General features: G+C 39.5%; 1 protein-coding gene across 2 annotated transcripts in view; it reads right to left on the minus strand.

The window, feature by feature from the left end:
* LOC109851789 (nuclear receptor coactivator 3-like) overlaps positions 1-22323 on the minus strand; it is a 94032-nt gene that overhangs the window by 39742 nt on the left and 31967 nt on the right. Inside the window, exon 1 of one of the 2 annotated variants that reach the window (XM_020422228.1) lies at positions 2349-2423. The exons of the other annotated variant lie outside the window; for it this stretch is intronic. The gene's annotated coding sequence lies outside the window, so the exon portion shown is untranslated. Of the gene's footprint in view, positions 1-2348; positions 2424-22323 lie in introns of those variants that run through there. 2 annotated transcript variants of the gene reach the window in all.

Genomic DNA, 22323 nt, shown 5'->3' on the forward strand with positions numbered 1-22323 from the left:
CCGCCGCCGCCACCGCCGCTGCTGCCGCTCGAGTTTTCGTCGTGACGTGCGGCCCGCTATTTTCGCGCTACGAAAACTATACGTGCCTTCAACCCTCGGCAGAGAAGGGCGACTACCTTTCTGCACGACGATAATAATTGATATTCAAGATGCCGGTGGCGTTCTTACGAGATTATCGATTGCAGCGAGAGAGCGTGTGTGTGCGCGACAATAGATGCGTAAACTGAAATGTCGCGTGAAAAACGAACAATGATGAAAAACCTCTCGCGCGGAGAATAGAAAATGACGAACGATTTACGACTTTAAAATGAGATGACGATTTTTATCGCGCAACTTGGCCGCGAGATAGAATTGAAAGATATAATTGATTGCATCGTTTTTTCGAGCAATTGCATAATCGAATGGATTCTATAAAAAAATGTTGGATTTGTAACTTGTACTTATATACGATACACACACACATAATCGAGAGTCGCAGTAGAGATATATTTTTTTGTTCGATTTTGATGAACACATTGATATTTCTTGATATATTATTGAGGAAAATACCGATGTGTCGCATGATTTCTACTAACATGCGCAGAGACGCCTGATCTCAAACGTTATCATTAGCACTTTGCGAGCAATTATTACAGCAAATCTTTCACGCTTGAGTTTAATAAAAATGCTAACCGCACTTTTCTGAATTATGCAGTTTTTTTTCCTTCAGATCAGTGCAATAAATAAGAAACTAATTTGCACTCTACATCAGTTTTTTTGCGCAATTGTCTTTTACGTTATAGTTGTAAAAAAATATATTAAAAGGTGTTTTGTGCGGCGTGTATAAAAATATATCGTTACAGGTAAAGCAAAAGCTTTATTGTGGTGCTTGCGATCAATATAGGCTGACTAGCAGTAAAGAGTATAGTCGAAGGTTAATTCCATGAGTTTCACGCAATTTGCATTTTATATTTTGCTCAATATACATATATAAACTTCGAGAGAGAGAGAGAGAAAATTTTATCTACGATGTCCTATTGTTTGCTTCCTCCTCAAATATATGTACTTGCAGAATGAGTGAATAAACGTGACTTATCTTCTAAGGAACGTAGTGGATTCGAGAAAAAGAGGGATTACTATCACGAGACGCGCGCGCGTGTTTCTAAATTCCTCGAATGCTGTTTTGTTTTTAATAATGTCATACTTCGTCGCGCGTTTCGTCCGCCGAGAAACCGCGGAAAATTTAATTTCGTCCGTCTCGGTGGAATAAATGAAAGACATGAATAACAAGTAGCCAGAGCATCCGAACGGCTTAAGTATTTCCAAGTGCGGAGTGCAACGACGGCGCCTGTCGTCGTAATCTCCGAAGAAAAGAGAAGAAGCGACAGAAGAAGGAAGGAGAATAAAAAGACGCGGCGACAAACCGCGCAATATTCGCGCAACACCCACGCGGACGTGAAATTAATATCGACAACTGAAGCGATCGCTTTTTCTTTGCCGAGAATTCAAAGTGTATGTGCGAATAAATTTCCGGGTGCTTGATTCGTTAGCGGTCTTAATTAACTTCGGTCACATCGTCACAGAACACCTTGTTCAGTCGATGTATCTGTATCTTTCATTCATGTTAATTTTTCATTAGACAATTATCGGTAATTTCTTTCGGGGATCTTCAATAACCGGATAAATTTTTGAACAATATTCGTATTTAGACGGTGTGGAAAAGTGAAAGTGTTTGTTTGTTTTTCCATATTTTTTTCTGTTGTGGAATTAAGTGAGCGCAACGAGATCGAATTCTATTTGGCTATTAATCGTGTTCGTCCTCGAAAATTAATTAATTCAGCACACTCATTAGCATGTCACACAAAGTTTATTATGAATATTATATCCATACACAAATTTAATTTCGCTATTTACGTTTTGCAATAATTTTCATAAATTTGCAACTCTAATTTATTATCATAATTTTCTGTCAATTTATGTCATGCATGATAACATATAGATTAGATGTTTCTCAATTATTTACCAAAGTTATTATTATCAGTATTAAAGATCCTGTACATTAATTATCGACTTTATGTATGTAAACAATGTTGTAATGTAAAGCGATGTGATTAAAAAAAAACATTTTTATTAAAATAAATAATTTAAAAAAAAAACAACTTTAAAAACCTTGGACAAAATGTTTTTCGAATCAATTTTGCACTGATAAGGAAAACGATGAGTATTTTTGAGACACCTTGTATGAAAGTTCGCGCGCTTGTTCATAGTGACACTCGCACTTTCACGGACGAGAACACCTGTTCTCTCGCGGCGATCGAACAGAGCGAGATATCGCGTATCAATCGCGAGGATCGACTGAGAATACTCACTGAGAGATTGACGTTCGGCTATCTGTAAGAACGCGAAGAGAATTGCCGTCGTTTTTATCTCGACGTTCACGCCCGGAGAACGAAATGCAGACTGACGCTTCGCAAAAAGAATCATCAGTTGCTCGTATCTGAGAAGGCCAATTCGATAAAATTTCGTAAGATTTTGTAATCACATGACTAAGGAAAAAAAATACTGTCAGACTCTAGAATCTTGCAAACCACGTAACGTTTTTTTTTATATTAAAGTTGTTAAAATCTCTTTTGTTTTATAAAAACAAACAAAAAATGTATTGTGATTATGTACATTATGAATATCTGTTGAAATTTCACTGTAAAAACTTGCAACTTTAAAATGTTGTTTCAGTGTGCGATACACGCACACACAAATTACAGTGCGTAAGAAAACGTTTACGTTCTTAAGTGGAACGAGGAACATTCTTCTCGTGGTTTTTGGACGATTAAAGGACGAACTGAGCCCGAGGACAAGTACCGTTATTCGCGTGCCGAGTCACGTATATACAGCCGCGAAGTTTCGTACTCTCGAATTGACGTGCATTCGGGGCCGGCGCACACACCACAGCGTGACCGAAGTTAGACGTTAATCTACTCCACGGATCAGAGTCAGTGGCGGTCCGTAGAAGGCGATCGCGCATTTAAATTGGTCGAGGTCTCTCGGTTACGCTCGAGTAGTAACACACTTCTCCGGCTCGGCTATGCAGCTGTAAAACTGTTCTGCAGACGCGAACGCAGCCACGGCCATCGACCAGAGTATCCTCTCCGCCCGCGTATACACTGTGTCACGAAAACATCGATCTTCCGTTTCTGTTGTGGAGACTCTTCGAATCGAACTTTGTTTTAGAGAAGATTGTTTTCGCGCGCGTGAAAATTAATTTATTACAAAATTTCTTGACGCGGTCTTCAATATGTTACTGTATAAAAGTGCTTTGCAAAATTTACAGATTACAGAGTTAAAAATTTAATCGATAAAAAAAACTGTGTAGTTGCCTCACGTTTCTCGCGTAATTTTTACTTTCTCTTTTGTTAAATCCTGTGATAAATTTATAAATTTCTTTTCGGTAATAAATTTTATCATTAATGTTTCTCAGAGCACCCAGTAAGTCCGAAGCGCTCTATACACCGTTCGCCGCTCCGAGTCTTCTCGCCGAGTTCAGGTTCACGCTCACACGTGCCCTCTTTTATCACCGGGACGCGCGAGGGAAGGGACCCCTAAAATACCGCGCATTTTTTTCAGCCTTCGCGTCGGCGAGGTTGATTCATACTATCGGCGAAATAGAAAGTCCGTTGTGCCGTGTATGTACAAGGATATACCGGGCGAGCGGAACTTTGCGAGCGCGCGCGACGCAAATATCAACGATCTATTCTTAGTTTTATTTATTGCAATTGCGTGATAGCACAAGGGTCTTGCACAATGTTTATGTAAGGAATAAAGATAGCCACGAACACGCTGAGCGGCTCGCATTTTTATAGAGAACTTGAGAGGAGAAGCTTTTGCCTCCCTTTTTCGTACGTTCGCCGATTGCATAACGCTGTGTTGTACAGGTTGCTTGCGTAACATTCGAATTAAATGAAATGCTATTCCGATCGTTTCAATGCGATTTAATCTCCCACGTCGTTCAATGTGACGTTCAAGTCACGTATCGATTTTATTATGCAGTATCGCCCGGCTTTCTTATTAAACCGCACGATCTTAAAGGTTCTTTTATCTACAATTATACCAACACCCATCGCGCACAGGTTTCTTTTGAACTGACATTTTGTATACCGAGACGAGAAATTAATTTGTCTGTTAATCGATTTTAATCAACTTTCGACGCTTTACTTGTTTGCGAAAAAATGTTATTTGCATGAGACACATGTGTGTCGCAGGTAGAAGCACTACAAAAGCATTCTGATTTCCTCACTCGCCAGGAGACCAGGAGAGCACGAAGCGCCGGATCTCCCGTTGATCGAGGAACGGATGATAATTTTGAAAGTGAATTCAGTTGCCGGGTGAAAGCGCAGCCACCGTCGTGGCGGCTGCCGATGTCACCGGTGAACGTGACACGGTGACCAAATTCAGTTCTAAGCCTGAAAGCTTTCTGGCCATCGACGGGGCCGTTCGACGAGCGGACCGCGCAAAAATCCATGTCGCAGAAAACGCGCGTGCACTCGTCGCTTTTTTTTTTTATTAGACCTTTATTTTTTATTCGACAACTTTCCTCGAAGAATCAAAAGATTAAAACTGTTTTTCTGAAGAAACTGTTTTACTCAGACGTTACACAGATTTACGTATGTTTTAATATTTCTTTATTTGGATTTTTAAAAAAAATTATTTTATCCTTACAAGAGTTGGTTTTTTAATTGGAACTGAGAAAAGTGGAGCACTGTGAATGTCGAGCAGACCGAGAAAGAGAAAGATTTTGGCCTGGTACACTTGCCGTCTAGCCACTAAATGTGATAAAACGCGGTGTGATCTAAGATTTGTTTGCTAAACGGCGAAGATCGCGGTCAATGTCAACGTGAGATGAGAAAATTGAAATAAGCGCATTCAGCGCTAAATGCGTGGCGGCGGGTCCAATAAGTCAACGCCACCCACTCGATCTTTTGAGACATATCCCGAAATTCTAACAATAAACTGTCGAATTTTCGAGATTTTGATCAATCTCGCTCTCAAAGTAAAATATGTCTCTAAAATAATCCGTAGAAAAATATTCTCGAGAATATACGACGCGATAATTTTAACTTTTGTATTTATACACGAAAATATATTTTTGTCTTTCGCCTCCTTTTGTCGAGGTAACAACAAAGAGCTATTTCGGGAGTTGAGAGGTATCACGCTGTCACGTGCGCGTTTTCGTAATTGAAAAATCTGATTTTTTTTAACTACAATTCTTCGCGCCGTTCCTTTTCCTTTTCATCAGAAATACACACAAATCACGAAAAAAAACCTCTTGCATCGAAAAAACTTGGTCGTTGATAAAATATACCTGTTGACACACACAACAGCGACTGTTTAATAAACCTTTAATTCCCAAAATAATTTCAAAACCGTGCATGCAAATTAAAACAGTTTTTTTTATTTCCTTTTTGTTTTTTTGCAGCTGAATGACAAACGCGTCGGTTTTGGAATCGCTCGAAGACACGTGGACTTTTAAAGCATTTTTTTTTTTTTTTTTATTATTAGTTTCCATTGTTACATCCGAGGTGATTTAGTAAATGTGTATTTCAGAACTTTTATGCTGCAATAAACAAATAAGATCGACATGCTAATTATTTGACATATGGAATTGATTCGAATATATTTCTGATAATTATAATATTATGTAATCCTACATACATGTTTAATCCTCAATGACACTACACAAAAAAATGTCGAATAAAATTAACGCGTGTGTATTTTTAAAAATTGTGTGTTATCCTGCGTGCAAAATCAGTGCAACACTCGACCAATTGAGGTAAATTTGAAACGCGTATTCTTAAAATTTACAAGTTTCCGAATACCGACATTCGCGCGAGACGTGCTTTCTCTCGAAAAAAATTGGATTTTGGTGTTCAATATCTGCCGGGTTGCGGGTAAGATGACGATGATAGATCACGTATCCGCGGCCCTCGGAAAGACGTGTCGCTTCGGTGAAATTGAAAGCGGAGCACGAGACACGTGTTTATACGTCACGATCAATCATCACAAGGATTTTCAAACGGCAACGATAGCGCACACTTCGGTTATATTTATTCTTGCAAACTTGACTTTAAGATGTGCTTCGACGCGATGTATGTAACAAAAAGCATTTGAAGATGTTTCGCTGACAATGAGATCTGAATCTGATCTCTTGTTCGCAATGCCGAAAAATAATTTATCAAATGTACAACAACACCTAGTTTTGACTTAATGTCATAAAAAATGGAAGTCTCTCTTCTCTCGGATTTTGCACCTCGACCATTATCACGCAAATCCTTCGGAGATTCTATCACTTTATTCTAAAGGATCATGTCGCGCCCTGATTTCAGACGCGTCGGCAAATTTAATCGGACGCCATCAACTCGGCAAAAAGAGTAAGAGGTATCAACAGGTCTTTTGTGACAAATAAACTGCACTTCAGCCGCATTTTAGGCGAGTTCTCGAACAGCGAAAACTTTAACGCGCCGCGTCAAAGTACTCTCTAGCGTCGAGTGCTTCTTGAAAATTTAGTTCCATTCTCGCCTCTCTCTCTCTCTCTCTCTCTCTCTCTCTCTCTCTCTTTCTCTTTCTCTTTCTCCGACGGCTGTAATTCAAATTGGTTTTCTTCTACTTTCTATATCGTAAATTTCGTTTCTGCCGTTTTCCGAAACGGTTTCTCTCTTTCACTGTCAAACTCTGGCAATCATTTTTGTCAAAAAGCTTCCGCGTTTCATTTTTATCGCTTATTTTCGCGTCGGTGACGTAACCGTGAGGTATACATGCGAGGCGGGTATATATTGCGAGCCCTTAAATTCTTCGTCTTCTTATTTTGCTCTCTCGCCTCTTTGTCGCCGCATCAAAAGTCCGTCGGCAACAAAAGACGAAACTAGAAGGGACGCGAGAAGAAATCTGGGAAATGATATTTAATATATCCGTATAGCCCGACTATGGCGGATGAGGCGAGATATGCTAATGGTAAATACGACGCGCGAACGTGATGTGCGAAAGAGAAAGAGAAGGGAGAAAGAGGGAAAGAAGAGAGGGAAGAGGGAAAGAAAAGAGCGCGCACGCGCGCGTATAAGCGTTGCCATGTCGACGAGCACAAACGCGTTGTGTCGCCGCGCGCGCGTCTTCTCCCGATGACGTAACTTCGCGTCTTTACGTCACAGGAAGCTATATAGGGAGCGGGGTAACCCGAGAGCGGGTGTGCGCGGAAAGAGGAGAAAGAGGACACGGACGCACGCGGGACGCAGCAGCGGTAGGTTTTAGGCTCGTCTGTGAGCGCTTGTATAGGGTAGACGTTGGTTACGTAATCGACCACCTCGAGATAGGGATCGATCATTTTCGTCGACCGAAAAAAGGGCCTGCGCACCAGCGGATCGGGTGACCAGCGAAGGTGCCCAAGGATCCCCGAATCAGCCAGGGACACCTTGATCGTTCCGAGCCCGGCGGAACAATTCGTTCCGGCTGAGGATTTTGAAATATTGCCGCCAGAGATTGTAGATAATAGATCGCACGCTATATCGTCGGGTTACCGCAATTCCTATTAGCGAACAAGTAGGCATCAGAACGCGGACCGGCGGGCTCGCCCGTGCTATGGTTAATGGCGCGCACTACTACTGAATTATTTTGCAGATTTGAATAATCTGAACGTTAAAATTGTAGTAAATTTCTGTCGTTAAATCAAAATTAATTAAACATCTAAAGATTTTGAAAAATTACTCAAACCTCGAATTATAATATACTTTGTTTCTTAATCTCCTTCGGTATAATATACATTTTACACACACGTTAACACACGTAGATCGGCCAAGATATTTCCCTTTCGCACGCGTCGTTGGTAAGAAAATATTCAGTTTCTCAACACACAATAACGGCAACTTTTACGAGCATAACCTTGGATTTCGCACTTGTTCGAGCATAATCTTCCCGTCAGAAGTCTTTACACGAAATAAATTGTTCGATTATACGCAAAAGTATTCGACAGAAGAAAATGATGAAAACAAGGATCTTTTTCACGGTGAGCGTATTGATGGTGTTGCGTACAATATTGCAATTAGAAATGCTCGAGCAATCTCTCTCCTCGGTCTCGTGAGGGTCGTCCATCAGCGAGGGGTGAGTTTGCCACCCCTTAATCAATCTAGCTTTCACGAAAACTTTCCCCCAATCTGGGACCTATCGCGCAACTTCAGAGACCGGAATATCCACAAATTAATCGAACATCTCATTATTATTTACACTTTATCACCTCGAAAATTATGAATCGAACTAATGCGCGCAATTAGACAATTCTTTTTATCGAAAAGCTCGCTTTTCGCACATATCGGTATGTTACATTTATTTTTCATCGCAATCGCTGCTGTCTTTTCACAATATTTTGCGATAAAAGATACATGCACATTTTTTTTTTTTTTTTTTTTTTTTTCGTCAATTGCAGGTCTCTGTTACGAATGACATTTTTCAACATCTCGGTCAACCACGTTTCCTCGAATGCCCCGCGTCGAATCGAAAACGGCCTCTGAAATTGCACATTTTTTTTTTTTTTTTTTTTTTGAAATCGTGAACATAAAACAATTATAACACTCGAAGCGATGAGTCATTATATGTATATTTCATGACGAGATGAATCACGTACTATATCTTATTCCAAAGCAAAACGTTCAAATTTTAATCTCATGGCTCCAACGCGAAATATATGCCAAATGTATTCCTTATTCCTCCGATTATTGTTCTTCACATTTTCATTTTATTACAATATGTTGTAAATTATAGATTCAACGGGCGATAAAAATTCTCACGCGCGCCTGATTCGCTCAGTGCGCGCGCACACGCACGTGACAATATCATCGCTTAGAAAATCACAGAAAAACACAACGCGAGATTCCGTGACGAGCAATTTCCTCCGGATCGCGATGCGCTCACGCGTGACAAGGACGATTGTCGCGCGGTTTTGAGCGATATTTAATTACACACGCGAGTGTGAGAATAAAGCGCGCGCTCGCGCGCGAGAGGCGGTGCGACGACCGCGGTTGCGATTGTTATCCCGCGGCGACGACGTGGCCGCGCGAAGAACGCGCAGTCGATATGTGTGTACGACGCGCGGGCGTGGGTGTCTTCTTCAGAATCGACCGGAATGACGGGAGGAAATCAACGCGATACAATTTCGCACCGCGTCGCGCGCGAAGCGAAATCGTATTGTTGTCGCGTCTTTTGTTGCTTCATGTTGCGTAATTCTGTTGAAACTTCTGTATCTCGCGTATCGACCCTGTTGCGTTTTCATTTTCTACTTTTTTTTTTTTTGGTTTTGTCTACTATCTACTTTCATTTTTGCGTGAATGTTATTTCTCCTGATTTATAATGAAGTCCACACACCCACGAAGAGCGCGCTTTAAACCAGAGACCCAGTGCCTCGCGCGCGCGCGCAGGTGATATGTGCGGCTGTTTTTCACCGCGTCATCTTCATCCTTCTCTCTCGCCGCGGTATAATAATTACGGCTTTACCTTAACGAGCCGCGTCTGTACGAGCCTTGCGGTCGTGCGTATCAATATTTGTGTAGGTGGAGGCGCTCACGCTGCCGCGGGGACGGCATTGTTCGCGTGTCATAGAACCGGCCGTGTGTCGTTTGTTTAACACGTAGGAGAGAACCGTCAATTCCTGCCGACTTGGGCATTGGCAGCGCCGGTAAAAGTGACTGCGCCGACTGCGTTATCGAATCACTTTCGCGAAGCGAGTTTGCACTCCTCTCGACGGTCTCTTCGTATTTTCACCGCGGTATTTAGCCGTTAAATGCGGCTTACCTTAATTGAAACGTCGAGCGGAGTATATAAAGTGTTGTAACGCGCGCAACAACCGAACGCGGCCGCTTGTCTTCCCATAGGGATTTCGATTTTGTAATTCTGCTAATGACACAAACGGTCTACATACGTCCGTAGCGAAGCGGTTACACTTAACGAAGTATTATTACAAGTCAGACTCAAAACTTGCTTAACGCGTTGAAATGCGCTTAGGTCGCAAAATCAATCGTACGTAGTGGCTGACCGGGCGGTTAATAAAAAGCGAACGAGAGATATTGAACTATCTCTTATTATTATCAGTTTGCGTATCAAATATATAATTTCACATGTAATTTTATATTTTTTACTCCAACAAAAAAAAAAACAAGAATTATCTCGTATTCTAATCTTAACGTGTTATTAATACACACGCGCTATAGTTTGTATGCAGCTCTCTGATAGTTTTTTTTTAAGATCCAATGATGTATTTATGTATTATTTATGTATATTTATGTATTAAACAATCGTCTCAGCTTGAACTAATCTGGTTTTCTTTTCACCTGTGTATCCTGTCTTTTTCTATAGGGTAATTACTTTTCACGTTTTGTTACCGTTGCTTGAGAATTGACGGAAGAGAAAGACGGGTCGTAGTTAGTACACATGCGCGCACATGTATCGCTTTATTATGTGTTGTCGGACGTAGCGCGAACGAAACCGGATGGCATAAAACAAGAACGAAACGGAATCGGTTACGCGCGCGTCGCCCGTTATATTACAATACGCATATCCCGTTACGTTACACGTTGCCGTCTTGACGGTGCGTAAAGAATGTCAGAGTACTTTCTCTCATGAATCTCTTTGTCTTGATCATGCGTAATCGCATAAAAACGTCAAGAGCCGAGGGGTGAAATGTATCATCTTGATAGTAAAATCTCGTAATCCTTTATTGCTTAATTGAATTCTTCGCTTTTGAAAGAGAGTTTTCTATATTTGATATAAACGGAGATCCGATGATTAATATAAGTATTCACATTTGAGTTGAAAAATGAAGATGGATCTCACATCAAAAATCGAGAAGAAATAGATATAATATTTTAATGTAATATCTGTATCTCTAGCGAAACATAAAATATTTTTGATGGATATAAATCTGCTTTATATTTATTTCTGAACTATTCGATTTTCGATGCAAAGTTAATATCTCTCGTTTTTTTTTTTTAAATTTAAACGTGTGAAACGAGAACGACAGCGGGATAAACTAAAAGTTCGAGTTGCGAAACATATATACGCATCACAATTTTATCGCGTGTATAACTCATCACATTTCATTTGCAAATATATATCGCGCATTGAACATCTAAAACTGTTCTCAATTGTCCGATTAATTTGCTTCTCGTAAAGTACTCAAATGCAATTTTAACGTAATCGTTTGCGAGTTAGAAATGTTCTCATTACATAATAAAATAAAACTGAAGCACGCGAGAACAAGAATCCCGTTTCGTTCGCGGATTTATTTTTAATGGCTTCTCGCATACCATATAACAACGAGGATCACACTAATCTACTTAAGAGATCTTTAATAGTCAATCTGCAATGTAACTGCATACTGCAAGTGTTTTATCAATAACATGTGTTTATGAAAAGAGATAAGATAAAGTAAGATATATATTCAGAGAATAATAATTTTTTTTTTTTAAATTATCAGAATTGAAGTAATTTTTCCTTTAACAAAAAAACACTGTGACGTTGTAATACAAAAGTAATTACCAGAAAAAATAAAATAGCAGCGATAATTTTTGCACGAAATGTTTTGTCGTCAGCACATTTTCAAAGCTTGCATATTGATCGTAAAGCAATAACCACAATTTGCAAGACGTTAAAAACGATTGGAGGTAACGCCTGAGAGCTGTCAAAGAGCAAAGACAATTTACGTCCATTCACGAGCAAACAGATAAGACTCGACGCACCTCGCGGTTGATTTTCCATTTCTCAACGCGTCGCGACGCCAAACGCCACAAGGCAGATGCGGCTTCTTCCTCTTCCTTGGTTCACTCACCTTTCTTGCCAGCCGTGTCATAAAGTTGTAGTCGAATGAAGAAATAATTGATTCTGTCATTCGATTTGCATCGTAAACCAGCCTCCGCAGTTTAACAGTTTAACGCCGCGGGTGTCCGCAAGAAGCGAGTTCGCAAGAAATTGATTGTTTAAATAGATTTGCGTTAGCTCGTTCGCGATCTTTGGAGAATCAGGGATTCGCGACATAAATTTTTCTATTGACGAAATCGACTCACTTGACTCGACAAAGATTATACAATCAAATCTTACATTTGCAATAATAATAGAGATGTTAAAAAAGATAACGAATTGCGAACTATGTATCAATGAGAATTATCCGGTTCAAGTTTTCTAAAGTGAGATTTTATATATAAGTATAAATTTATCAACGTACGTATTTGTTTTACTTAAACCATAATTAAGTAACGTTTCCATGAACTATTCACTAAAATTGACTCTACCAAGCTTCAATAACTTAACGCAATATCAAAATAAAAATCCGAATTTAGAAAACCTTTAACTCGATTAATTTATCTAGTCAATATATATTTTTAAAGACATTTTTTTACTCAGTAAGATATCAAAATTTTTAACACGTGCTGCCAAATGCAAAAATTACTTCAAAACTGTCGCAATAGTTTGTTTTCCCCAAAAAATACAAAAAAAATGACAATAATAAATACATATGTATAATCAACGAACAGAATCATCCGATTGCGCGTTTGATTTGCGCCAAGAAAAACGTTTACAAATTTCTACCCACTGATCTAGTGACACCCAGTATATGTACACACCAGCGGTGTTGATAGAGCACAGTCACGTCGAAAGGAGCAAATCTCGCGGGTAGAGAAAGAGAGAGAGAGAGAGAGAGAGAGAGAGAGAGAGAGAGAGAGAGAAAGAGAGAGAGATATATATATACTCTCCGGTTCATTCATGGAGCCGCTTCTCGTGTGCATACAGACACGAACGCAAACGCCCACCTCTCTTCGCATACGTACACATGTATATACGACGCATTCTCCGTCTCCCGCATCGATATATCCCGAAGTAGGTAACTCGATTTTATTATCTAGCTCTCTCGAGTTTGCGCAACACTTGCCGCGTTTGCGCGGAATCCGGCACGTTCGACGATAATCGTGAAATTATCGTCGTCTCGATACTACAAACTACCACTACGACCGCTACTACTATCTACCACTCGTTGAAATGCCGTCGCAATACTCGCGATACTCGGTAGACGATGTGCGTGTAACATCATAACAACGTATCGACAGCCGGTTGTCGGGAGTACATCCGTGAATTTCATTTCGCGACGTTACGGACGCGGTCGTCAGAGAGATAGGTAGAAACAGCATTCTGTGTTCCCAACTCAAAGGCGATAAAATTCATCGTCGAAACGTTCCCGCGCGCGTATGTATATTTTTCGTCGCCAAGTTTCTATCGCGCAAATGTATTTTTTTCCTGCAATTTTTTTTTTTTTTGTGCCGCGAAATAACAAAAATAAAATAACTTTGTGCGAAATTGAATTGTATGAGATTAAATTTTAACTAACTCTCACAATTGTGTGTGTGTGTGTGTTTTTTTTTTTTATCTACAAGTAACTAACTACAATATTTTCCTGGCAATTAAGTTTTTTTTTAGTCGGAAAAAAATGTACTTTGTGGTTGAAATAAAATTTGTGCGAGAGCTGAATGTAATGCGCGGTATGTGGGACGGATGGTGCCTTTAATTTCGTTACTGTCGGATGACAATGAGCAAGTTTCCGTGTTTACGAGATAATTATCTCGCTGCTGTATGATAAAGGGCGGTGATGCATGTCATAACTATGCATTTGGGGCGAGCTTATTTAACTTGTACAGCAATATTCGGACGTATATGTGTTAGTTATTTTGTATAACGGTTTTCAATTGCATTTCCTTACCTATTTAGTTCCAAATGTACACATATGTCACATATGTCACATATTTTGTCTATTCGATAAGAGAAAGCGACTGGTAGATAAAACTATTTTTGTATCGGTTACTTTATACTTAATCAATGTCACTTTGATAATTTCTGAGAGACAAAATAATTGACGTTTGATTGAGACCAAGATGTTAAAATAAATCGAGATTGATGTCTGTGCACGAGAGACAGACTATGCTGATAATAATGGCGATAAGGGAAACAATTATACTCTCCTTCCTCGCATCTCTCGAGAGTATTGAATGTCACAATAACAATACGCGCATCCTCGGAAGCCACGCTCAGTGAAATCGTACCGGTATCAATCCTCGAAAATAGTCTCGGGTTTCATATTGACGCCTCGCTGACGAGACGTCGCCACCACAGGATATGCCAAATCAACCGAAAATTATTTTTTTTTTCGAGAACAAAGAGAAAGATCTACAGGTAAAAAACAATGTGCGTCCATGTTTTTCACTAATTGTCACTAATTGAGAAACAATTGTTATGAAAAAGAAATAAGAATTGTGTTGATTTTGAAGAATTTTTGAAACGTCGAATTGTGTATATTGCGCATTATCTTCAATAGTTAATAAAATGTATTAAACGCAATTCGCGCGTGTATAAATAATACATTTTAATAAGTTCTTTGATTTCCGTCTCTCTCTCTTTCTTTTTCCTTCAACATTAAATTGTATGACGAATAAATATGAAGGTGAGATTTCATCGATACATATTTATGATTGATTTTCTTCTCTGAAATTCTTTTTCCTTTTTTTCAACGACGATGAAGCTCGATATCTAATCTCAACATTCGTGAAATATTCTAAGATCCAAGACAGTTCGTACATACATATATGAAATCAACGACTGCGTACACGTTTGACGTGCCACGACTTCGGATCGATATTCGAAGGCGTTTGTAGTCTCTTCTGAAGAGAAAGAGAAAGAGAGAGAGAGAGAGAACGCTATTCTTCTCTCGCTGGTTTCCACCGTACATAGGAAATCGCAGAATCACAGATAAGAATAATGAGAAAAGTACGAAAGGTTTTCTTGATTGAATTTGTTGATGAAAACATCTTTTTTTTTTTTCAAACACCGATATAGCGAGAAATATTTCGTCGTTATTTGCTACAGATACGATTAAAAGAAATTTTTTAAAAGTAAATTATTCTGGCGAGTAAAATGTACGACTAATTGAACGTTGCGTAATTTAAAAAAGTTATCCACATATCTGTTCCTTTGCAATTAGAAGTAGAAAAAGACTAAGTGAAGCAGTTGAAGATGAATGGCAAAGTTAATTAACGTTAGATTAAACCGAGCATTAATAAGAGACTTTGTCTCAGATGATTCTGATTATCCTTTTTATTTATACGATGTTTCCTCTCTTTCTTTCTCTCTTCGCGTTACAATATTCGCACGCATATACTCGCACACTTAGCGTGGACAAGAGCGAGATACAAAACGGAAAAAAAAAAAAAAAAAAAAGAAACGAAGCGGAGACTCGTTATTATAAAGTAACGATTGCGTTTCGGATCGCCATCCGCCGAAGCTTTTCACCGCGCCAGATAAACGCGTGTTTCATTAAACGAGACGCATTTATCGGCCCAGCGTCGTGCGCATGTTCGCAATTAATATCGGCATATTGTGCGCGCTGGCACGCAGATAAATTGCAACAGCCGGGATAATCGAAGCGCGCGTCCCCTCTTCTCGTAGGCGTTCGAGCCATGAACGTTTTTTGGGGTCCGAAAAATTCGCGCCGAATTGGCTCACAAAGCCTCCCCGTATCTTCCCTGTTTGATTTTTGGTCATGAAAAACGCGAAACTTTCAATGTAAAAAATATTTCACTGAATAAATAACAAACTCTCGAAACAACAATTCTGTCAATTTTTACCAGAAAATTTCTTTTACGCCAAGCGTACTATCTCTCGACACGTATAAGTGAATACAAAGAAAAAAGAACAGAAAGAGGCAGATTCGCATTCTTGATATTTGTTAAGAGACAATTCTTATACAAAATAAAAGATCCGAGAACAGACTTTTCTTCTAAAGTTTCGCAAAAAAAAAAAAAAAAAAGTCTCACGAGATCCGTATAAGAGTTGTTCCTTTTTCCTGTTAGAAAAGAGACCTTTTTAGAACGGCATTCACACAGAATCGGTTGGATTTTATATTTGAGGAGATCGTCTTCTTATTTTGCATGTATGCCCGTCGCACATGTACATTGCCACTCGCATACAAATAAGACGACCGTGAATACCGCCCTTAATCACTTCCTTTACACCATCTCACGCCCCTGCGCAACGCTGAAGAGTAATAAAGAATCTCAGGCCTGTTCTACAATATAAGTCAAAGATCGTTAAATATGTGTCTCGACAAGATTTGCGCGACACCCAACAAAATAATACGCGACTTTTCGTAGAGAATACAAGAACGAGTCTCATTGTTGTAGAAGCGCGCGCGATTTTATTATGTATAAATAAACAACTTTACCTATTGAATCTATTAAGTTTTCATTCCGAAAATCTCCACTACACACAAATTATCCTTGCAGATGAGATTCATCGTATTCATCGTTCGATAATTATCTATCTGAAAGGAACAAAGGGAGACTTTGACGGAACAAGGGGAGGTTTCCGACTGCTCTCGCGCAGTGCGGGGAATTGAGATGTTTTCCGTCATGGGACTCGCTTTCTGTCAATGAACAAGGCAGAGAATGGCAGATTAGGGCCATGATAATCAGATGGAATCTTCGGCTGCAGTATCCCGCGGGATGTTATTCGATTCGGAATGTCTTGTGTTTTGACAGAGCAAAGCTGCTCTGTCAAAACTCTCTGTCAATGTGTCAAGAAGAAAAACAAAACGCGTGTGTGTTGTCGCAACAAGTGTTGTTGTTGTTGTTGCTACAACGCGAGAACGCTTCTAGAATGCGAGTCTTGAAAAATCCGAAAGATAACCGTGCACTGTGAACGCGGCCTAACCATATGTCGTGCGCTAATGAACGAGGATGCTACGTGTGCATTAACGTTCCCGTGTGAGATCTTTCCGCGAGCGATACACGGTAAATTGTATCGCGATCGCACTCTCAAACACGCGTACGAGCTAGCCTGCTTAGGAACTGAATAGCACGAGTGAATAATCACGAATAAATTAGCGTTCACATTAATTTTTGCACGTAGTAGTAATTATCATCAATATATATTATAAGCGCTGATTATTTCGTGTTCTCGGCACACACACACGTTACATATGCGGAAGTCAGTCAATTGATATACAAACAGAGATTTGCGATCTCGAAAAAGTTTATCTCCTTTTATTTATTTATTTATTTTTTTTTTTTTTACCTTCGCGAGGACGCTCGCGTTGAAGATAAAAAAAAAAAAAAAAATTATTTTTTCTCAACGAAAGCCGTGATTGAACGTCGTTCTAAGTGGCACACAGCCACGGTAGATTGAATTTGATAAGCGAGGTGCGACAGCGCATCCCTCGAGCACGCATTTTTCCCGTGTATGGTTCTCGACTAACTGAACTTCGCGCTTCAAGTGCTACTTTACACACGTTATGAGATTCTTGCTCGGAGTGCTCGCACCGTTAAACTCGCAAACTCTGTTTGCGAGAAACAAAAGAAGATGTATATACAAAACTTATCTATTTATATTTATGTCCTTGTGTAATTAAGGTTTTGTAAGTATATACGGAAGAAGATCAAGCTCTCTTCGAGAAGTGCTTTAAAATAGTTTGTAATAACAGCTGTGCGAGAACACATGTGTATACAACAATGTAAAAAAGCAGTCACGTTTCTCATACAAATTAGTCGTATAATATGATATCTAAAAGAATTTTCTCTTGAAGAAATAACAGTAAATATATTGTTTCAACGTTTCTCGTTCTGTTTTCTAAGAAGCTGAATTATATTGCTCCCAATGTGTACAATAATCCGTCAATTGAGCGAAGCATTATTATCGAAGTGAAAGAATGTCTAACAACAAGACCCGAGAATTTGCCATATATCGAGATGTAATTAAGAGCGAAACAAGAAGACGGGGCGCGATGACGCAAACGACGGGAACAATAATTGCGATATTCTATTTCGAGCGCGTCGCAAAGACAAGAGAGCAAAAATGTGCTGACTCTTCTCACTACAAACGCAGAATCAATGCTAAAGTCAATAGCTTAATAACAGCTGCAACCGGGACGGGATTATCAAGGATTATCGCTCCGATAACAGACGTTCTCTAAGCCAAAGATGTGCCGAGTGGAACTTCTTGTTTGAATTTAACGCCGCTCAGATCCAATAAGTCTCGAGTACATCGATTATAAATCCTCAAGTATAAATATTTTCTATCTCTCTTATAAAATTTATTTGTGCTATTTTTGTTTTTATTTTTCTTTAATTCTATCCGCTCAGATTTTTTTTTTTTTTTTAATCTGCACAGAAATTAAATAAACAAAATATAAACAAAGTTGTTGATAAATTTTCACAATTAAGATCTTTTCTTGAAAAACTTCACTTTTTTCCGTACTTCTTGTTTACAAAAAATCAGTTGCGAATTTTTCACTATAAGATTCTTCGTTCGCCGTTCCGTTCGAGATATAAAGAGAGGCGTCGCGGGAAATCGATCGATTCGCGGTGCACGACTTGATCTGGTCATGGGTGAAGTGCAATCGGTTGCATACGCTGTTTATACGGTGAGGTGCCATAAATCGCGCGCGGCGAGCGAAACGCGAGGCCGAAAAAGCGAGGCCGGGCCGGCCGGCCGGCTTTTTCTCGCTTTGCGCGAGACGAGACGAGACGCGCGCGAGACTCGCGCGACTACGACGACGACGACGACGACGACGACGATGATGACCTCCACGCTCTAAGTGACACGTAATTCTGCGCGCTCGCTGTTCGTTCGCTCCGCACACAGCTGCGCGAACGAAACAGTTGCGCTGCGCAAAAACAAGAGATACACCTGAGTAATTATCGCGCGAGTGATCGACGCACAATGTAAATCTCGCTCGTCATTAGTTTTCAACATATCTCGAGGCATCTTTGTGATCTGAATACTTCGCCGCGGAAACGCAGCACAAGTGACTGAACTCTTCCGAAAGTTATAAAGAAAACTGCTTGTGGCACGATTGCTCGCAAATTGTTTAGTAAATTAAAAACATTTTTGTTTTCTTTAAGTTTTAAAATTTTGTTCGGTGGAAATTGTTTCAAGATGAGAAAAAGAAAATTTGGATAATCGAATAGACCATTCGCGTTGTTACGCAACGATAAAATGTTGACACGTGCGATAAAAATCTCAATATTTGCAAAAGTCTTTTCTAGTTTACTGATGATATTGATAGGATTACAGAGCGATCGCAATTTTCGATCTCTTTAACGCGGACTTTTTTTTAGCAGTTCCCTCTTTCTCAAGTCGAAGGGAAGGAGCGGATACATTCATCACGCTCCGCCGAACAGAAGGACACACGCAAGTAATACATTTTCTTGGAAGAGAAGTTTAACTCCTTCAAAAATCAATAATGCAAAAATTTCTTCGAAAGTGGAAGTAGAAGATGCACTAAATTACGTACAACGCAGACTGTCTACTACTAAATTTCATTCAATTTTCGCAAACAAGAAGGATTTGGAACTTCACGCGAAAGAAACATTTCAAAACAAACAAACTAATGAATAAACTTTCCGTTCTATCTATCAACATATAATCCACAATTCCATTCACGAAAGAATCTTTTTTCTTTTCTAAAAAAATTTACTCTCCTAAGTCAAATGTAAAGTTATTAGCCGCAACTGTACTTTTTTTTTCCTATTTCACGGCTGTTCTCTGTTACGTATATAAATCTTTTTGGCAGTGTGTTAATTAGCTAAGCAAGGCCATCTGACGGAACTTACTCGAATCAGCTGCCAGAGATTTATAGAGGAAATTCAAAAGCAACGAGTTTACGATAATCGAACAATCGATAACTGCACATGTTCGCATAATCTCCTTCATTTCCCCTCAGATTATGTTACGATAAACCGAGTCGCTAATTATGTTATCTGAGATTTACATATATTTAAAGCAACAAAAACACCACAGTGCCTCTATGATGTAGAAAACTGATGATATCGAAAATTTTGTATATCGAAGTTTCAAGCACTCGTATGAGTAGCGCACACAAAAAACATGAAACAAATGTCATATTTTGAGACAAATTTGAATAAAAAATAGCGTACATTGCATTATAAATAGAAAATATTATAATAATACACAAAGAAAATAAGCGCGTTTTAATTAAATCAATTTCAAACTGTTGTATTTTTAAGGTTACTTAAAATACCAACTCTTGTTTTTATATATTGTTTCAATATTCTAATTATAAAAGCACAGAAGAAATAGAAAGCTTGTGGTAAATAAAAATATGATCCATCAAGCAATAACTTTTCATTGCATATGAAGCAAATAACATTTTCATGTATTTACATTTAATTTAAATATTCTTTGTTTGCGACACGAGGCCACGTTGAATCGCTTTCAATTATAAATTTTCAAGCCCCCCCAGGCTTACAAACATGAACTTCGTCCTTCCCTCCCGTATATATCGCTCCCTCGCAGAATTGATCAGAGTTAGACCGCTCTCTTTCGATACCAACGTTAAATGTGTATCAAGTTTCTAAATATTCTTTTTCGTTCAGAAAGACATAGCTTTTCTCAAAAGATCGCGAAATTTGTCCCAATTAAAAGCTTAAACAGAGTTAAAAAATTATCAAGAATAAGACAAATTTTTTGTCAAAAATTGAATATAAAACGCTAAACCTTCAGACGTCGACTATCATGAAAATTGGAGTAAAAATTAAATTTTTTATTTTTACATTCAATTTTTAACATATTAAATTTAACAGAGATTAATTAAACCTATTACGAAAAAACATTTTCGCTGCTGACCAGTGATAGTCAGATTACTTATAAAATGGGTTTTCGCGAAAGAGATGTATTTTCGAACGTTGCAAAAATTGAGGGATGGATTTATTACGGAACCGGTATGTCGAACTTTAAATGCGCGCATTTCTTGCGGGGCGAAAAGTAGAATTGGCCACTTAAGCTCAATGCATGTTGAATATATATAAGACTCATTGTGCTACACCGTGATGTGATGTTCCCCCCCGCGCGAGCAAGTGCGCGCGCGCGAATGACATCGCTGTCTGGTTTTACATTGTCCGCAATAGAGGGAGACTTACGTTGCAGAATTAACAAAAAAAAAAAAAAAGGTTTCTCATTCAGAGAGTTTTACTAGAGGGGATTCTCGCACTTTGTCACGACTGTGTGCTTTTGCAATTTTACACACACAAACACATGCGGGGTTTTATAACTCACACATTATTCTGCGCTGTACATATATTCGGTTCTTTCATATTTTATTGCGTTTTGATCTTAAAAAAAGCAAATTTTTGCAAAACAGGCCGATCGCTTTTGTAATTCAAAACTGAAATTTCTGCTCGTGCATTTTATTATCGATGATATCACACGCCGTTCCCCTTATGGCAATTTTTTTTCTTTGCATCTAATTATTGTATCCCGTACCCTTCTGCAAACCCCAAAACGGGATGACCGTAAACGGTCGGCCGTGCAAATGTCGTGTGCGTCGCACACGGATCGAATAGCAAGAGAAAGAGAGAGAGAGAGAGAGAGAGGGAAAGAGAGAAAGAGAGATTAACTTGACCTGCCCCAAAATCGAGGCAAGATACGGTCACGCGCGAATACAAATGGACGCCGACGAACCGACAAGGCGGGGACGCGTCCTTTCGCCGTCGCCATTAGCTGTTGATGAAATTTCACTCCATCCGGTGCGAAGTGTCGTCCACGGCCATATCCCGTCAGCTCCAGTTACTGACATTGCGATTTTCAACTACATTTGTTACATACCTCCGAATAACACGACACTTCTCTGGAAGTTTCAGAGAAGATCCAAAAAGGGAGGTTTCTTTTGTGTTTCTAGTAAAAAAAAAAAAACACGCGCTATAAATAGTTTCTAAAACAAGAGCTAAATTGTTTTTGTTGTGCAAACGCAAAATTAATTACTCTCGGATCAATTCCCAATCCCTTTTCTTTATCCGCAAAGAAATTTTGCTGTAATACAAAGAAGATCCTTCGTCAATTTTTTTTTTTTTTTTTTAATTAATACGCATTTCATTTGTCTAATCGCGCGATCTAAATGTGTTCACCATAAATTTTTGTTAACTAACGAGAGTTCGACCGTTGTTATCCTCTCTGCTTTTTCGCGAACACCTTGTATACGTCGGTCGCACGCACGAAAGTAGGTGACTGGCTGGATATTGCGCTGCTGGGCGGCGCTGGCGGCCGCGGCCGCTGCCGCCATCGCCGTATCAAGCCGGATTCACACGCAGATGCCGCGCGAAATGACCTTCCGGCCCCCGCGCGCATTCGCGGCCCCGCAAATCACCGCCGCTCGCCCGCCTAAGTCGCGGGTAACGACGCCGCCCGCTTCGTCTGGAACACCGTGAGCTTTTGTCTCTTACCGCACGCGATCCTGCGCTAAACGTCACTGATGCTCCCCCG

Source organism: Pseudomyrmex gracilis, unplaced genomic scaffold (genome assembly GCF_002006095.1).
Source record: "Pseudomyrmex gracilis isolate BER0280 unplaced genomic scaffold, ASM200609v1 scaffold_20, whole genome shotgun sequence".
Classification (NCBI taxonomy): Eukaryota; Metazoa; Arthropoda; class Insecta; order Hymenoptera; family Formicidae; genus Pseudomyrmex; species Pseudomyrmex gracilis.